The sequence below is a fragment of the Daphnia pulicaria genome, unplaced genomic scaffold (assembly GCF_021234035.1).
Source record: "Daphnia pulicaria isolate SC F1-1A unplaced genomic scaffold, SC_F0-13Bv2 h1tg000228l, whole genome shotgun sequence".
Classification (NCBI taxonomy): Eukaryota; Metazoa; Arthropoda; class Branchiopoda; order Diplostraca; family Daphniidae; genus Daphnia; species Daphnia pulicaria.
Genome location: NW_025804902.1, coordinates 1,080 through 5,000, shown reverse-complemented (window position 1 = coordinate 5,000; position 3,921 = coordinate 1,080). Strand labels below are relative to the sequence as shown.

At 50.2% G+C, this 3,921-nt stretch overlaps 2 non-coding genes across 2 annotated transcripts in view; both read right to left on the bottom strand.

Moving 5' to 3' along the window:
• The window catches only part of LOC124319965, a 4,576-nt gene extending 2,333 nt beyond the window's left edge, over positions 1–2,243 (bottom strand). The window contains exon 1 of the ribosomal RNA XR_006913657.1: positions 1–2,243. This exon is cut by the window's left edge and continues 2,333 nt beyond it. This is a non-coding gene — a ribosomal RNA (large subunit ribosomal RNA).
• A 641-nt stretch (positions 2,244–2,884) lies between these two features.
• Positions 2,885–3,037, bottom strand: LOC124319960. Its single transcript, XR_006913653.1, has one exon. It is a non-coding gene; the product is annotated as a 5.8S ribosomal RNA (ribosomal RNA).
• Positions 3,038–3,921: the final 884 nt, after the last annotated feature.

Below are 3,921 nucleotides of genomic sequence, written 5' to 3'. Positions count from 1 at the left end.
TCGCCTTAACCTGGGTGGCGTCTCACGTTATACGATACATGGTTTCATATTTTCGAAGGCGCTGCGAAAGAAGCATGCGATGCCATAACGCGATGAACGGTACTAGGAAAATAAAAGAGACGGGAGAAAAACAATCAAATACCGGCTAAGAGAAATCAAAAAAAGGAAAAAGACACTTCTTTTAACCTTCTATCATTCTCACAAGCTTTCTTATTCATGTGTTTTCTTTGACCCCGCAACTTTAGATTTTTTCTCTTCGCGCACACCACAGAAGAATCACCGACACACGACTCAACCACAACCACGCCCGCTACTCATACGATAGATGCAACACATCACGCCCGTCACTAGGTCGGCTTTCGCCTGCGGCTTAGGATCGACTGACTCATGTCCAACCACTGTTCACATGAAACCCTTCTCCGCGTCAGTCCTCCAGGATCCCTCTGGAGTATTTGCTACTACCACCAAGATCTGCACCGACGGCGGCTCCGGGCAGGCTCACGCCCACAACCCTTCTACGCTCACCGTCGCGACCCCCCTACTCGTCGGGGCCTCAGCGCCGTCGCTCTCTTCGAGCTGACACGGACGTTATTCGCTCTGCCGACCGACGGCCCGGTATAGGCACGACGCTATAGCGCCTCCCATTTTAAGGGCTAGTTGCTTCGGCAGGTGAGTTGTTACACACTCCTGAGCGGATTCCGACCTCCATGGCCACCGTCCTGCTGTCTTTAGCAACCAACTCCTTTTCGTGGGATCCGAAATGTGCGTCGTTTAGGCGCCTTAACCGGGCGTTTGGTTCATCCCACAGCGCCAGTTCTGCTTACCAAAAATGGCCCACTGGGCGCTCAGATTCAAATCAATTGCCGCGGCCTCAATCAAGGAAAAAGGCCGGGCTTCTCACCCATTGAAAGTTTGAGAATAGGTTGAGGTCGTTTCGACCCCAAGGCCTCTAATCATTCGCTTTACCGGATGAAACTCCGTTTGTTCTCTTTGCGAGCACCAGCTATCCTGAGGGAAACTTCGGGGGGAACCAGCTACTAGATGGTTCGATTAGTCTTTCGCCCCTATACCCAACTCCGACGATCGATTTGCACGTCAGAATCGCTGCGGACCTCCACCAGGGTTTCCCCTGGCTTCGTCCTGGCCAGGCATAGGTCACCATCTTTCGGGTCCCAACGTGTGCGCTCTGGGTTCGTCCGGCCGACTCGACCAAACCCTTTTAAGGGGGAAAGATCTCGCGAGCATTCGGACGCCCTGGGGTTGCGCCCGCTCTGTTCGAGACGGGATCACCCCTCGCGGATGCACCCTCATCGGGGCCGCTTCACTTTCATTGCGCCTCGCGAGTTTAGTTTGATAATTTCTCGACGACTTGCGCACATGTTAGACTCCTTGGTCCGTGTTTCAAGACGGGTCGGGTGGGACCCGACTTCTACTCTCCGCTCTGGGCCTCCACAGGTTGAGCACCGCAACTTTTTCTCTTTTACAAAAAAAAGCTACGACACCTCCCGGGAGGAGACAGGTCACGACCGGGCAGTACTGTTGGGAAACGCCGCGCTCGTCATCGCGGCACCCGCGAAGGTAACCACGAAACTCGCTAACGGACGCCCCGTGTAACAGACACCCAGTCGGTCGCGGAGTCCTACTAGGCCCCCCACTTGCGGACCTTGGCGTGGCTATTGCGATCGCAGAACGACTTATGCAAGAGAGCCGCCAATTCAGGCAGTCTCCATGCAGCGTTAAGGGCATACAACCAAGTGCCGGGAGCGGGGACTTGTTCGACCTTCGAGGGCCCACCCGTTTAACCCCCTGAACGGTTTCACGCACTCTTGAACTCTCTCTTCAAAGTTCTTTTCAACTTTCCCTCGCGGTACTTGTTCGCTATCGGTCTCGTGGCGATATTTAGCCTTAGAAGGAGTTTACCTCCCGCTTAGGGCTGCACGCTCAAGCAACCCGACTCTTGGGAAGGGATCCGATGCACGGTCTCGGCTCGTCTTATCTACGGGCCTGACACCCTCTGTGGGTTGCTCGCCCCGTTCATGGAGACTTGGACGATAGATACCGGACAGACGCGCACGATCCTCCCGAACACCACATTCCTCGGCACCCGCTCAACCGGGCGCGAGGTTCGGTGCTGGGCTCATCCCTGTTCGCTCGCCGCTACTAAGGGAATCCTTGTTAGTTTCTTTTCCTCCGCTTACTGATATGCTTAAGTTCAGCGGGTAGTCTCATCTAAACTGAGGTCAGAATGAATTGTTTGTTTTCAAAAGGAGACAACACTTTATCTAGCTCGGCAGACTTTGGCGTTTTAAAGCCGGGAAAGATTGAATAATTGCCGGTTCAAATTTTTTTTTTTCGAAATAAAGCGAGTCTCTCGTTATTCGCAAAAATTAATTTACGAAAAGTGACAGGGCGTCCTGCGGCTTTTTGTATTGAAACAACGCGTCGTGCGCGAACCAAGCTTGCATAACGAGCGGTTAGAGTGAGTGATAATTCGCGGTGGTCGACACTTCGACACGCCCGGCGCACACACACAACTAAACTCGCGTTGAAGCGGTATATCGCGCACACGCAGCCGACACCTTGTTCGAGAAGATGTGTTTATTTCTAAAATTTTTTTTTGAGTTGGCTCAAAAATTTCCCATCTGTTTTGCCATCGAAAAAGGTTTCTTTTGAATAGAGAGGAAAAAAACAAAACAGGGCGAACCTTCTTTTATTTTTCCCCCTTTTTTGTATTTGAGGCATCGCGGACACTTAAGTCGCGCGGCACCCAGACGTTAGAGATTCGGGAGCTTTTATGCGGTCAGGCCGGGTGAAAAATAAATCTCGCCGCGACCCAACATGCAAAACCAAGACTGAAAAAATCTCTGTTCGTTCATCATTCGACCGACCCTCAGTCAGATGTGGCCCGAGCGAGAAGCTGGGCCGCCATTTACGTTCAAGATTTCGATGCTCCATGTGTTCTGCAGTTCGCATGGATTAGCGCACTTTGCTGCGCTCTTCATCGATCCACGAGCCTAGTGATCCACCGTTCAGGGTCGTATATAAAACGACATATTCGTTTTCTTCTCTCTTTTTCTCCAACCCGCCCAAGCAAATGAATGCGAGGGCGGAGAAAGAAAGCCAGAAAGAAAATGTTCCGATAAACACTCGTACTAGAATTTGGGTTTAGTGTGTTATTGTGATTTTGAATTCTTCCTACTTCATCGAGAGGGCGAAGGGCAAGCTTAAAAAACATTCGGTTTTCAACGGCATAGTGTCGGGCTTTGGAGTGTTAGTCTATACGACGCACACGCACGCAACCACGAGTATCTACGCCCGAAAAGAACGTCCAGAGTAAAGTCTCACACTTTCGTCCCCCCACCGAGAATCAAAAAATCCCGAAGACGAAGAGAGAAACAAAAAAAAACAATTTCGATTGGGCGTATCCGCTTTAAACCACCGCGCATCAGAGCGCCTGATACCCGTTCAAAATCTTGATGTTTTTTTTTTTTCCGACTCTCCATCCACCGAGTTTTTATTTTCAAAGTGTTTGATTTAGGGACTAAGACTTTATAAAATCTCCTTATTGTTCCTTCGGTACTCGCGGCCCAGGCGGGCTATCGTATTCTTCACTCTACTAACGTCAACACTGTGAGCGCCGCTAAAGGTCGAATGAATCTATAGAGACATTCACCATCGAAGCAGGAAGAATTTGCTCACGGCCATAGACCAAATCGAAAGACTTTGTGTTTTTTTTTGAGCCGAGAGGAAAGAAAAATCAATTTGAAAAGGCGAATCCGCTTTAAACCACCGCGCATCAGAGCGCCTGATACCCGTTCAAAATAAATGATTTTCTTCCGTCAACCCACACATAGTTCATACGATGTCTTACGCCGAAAGACTTTTGATGGGGTTTTTTTGTTTTGCAACTTTTAGTTGTTT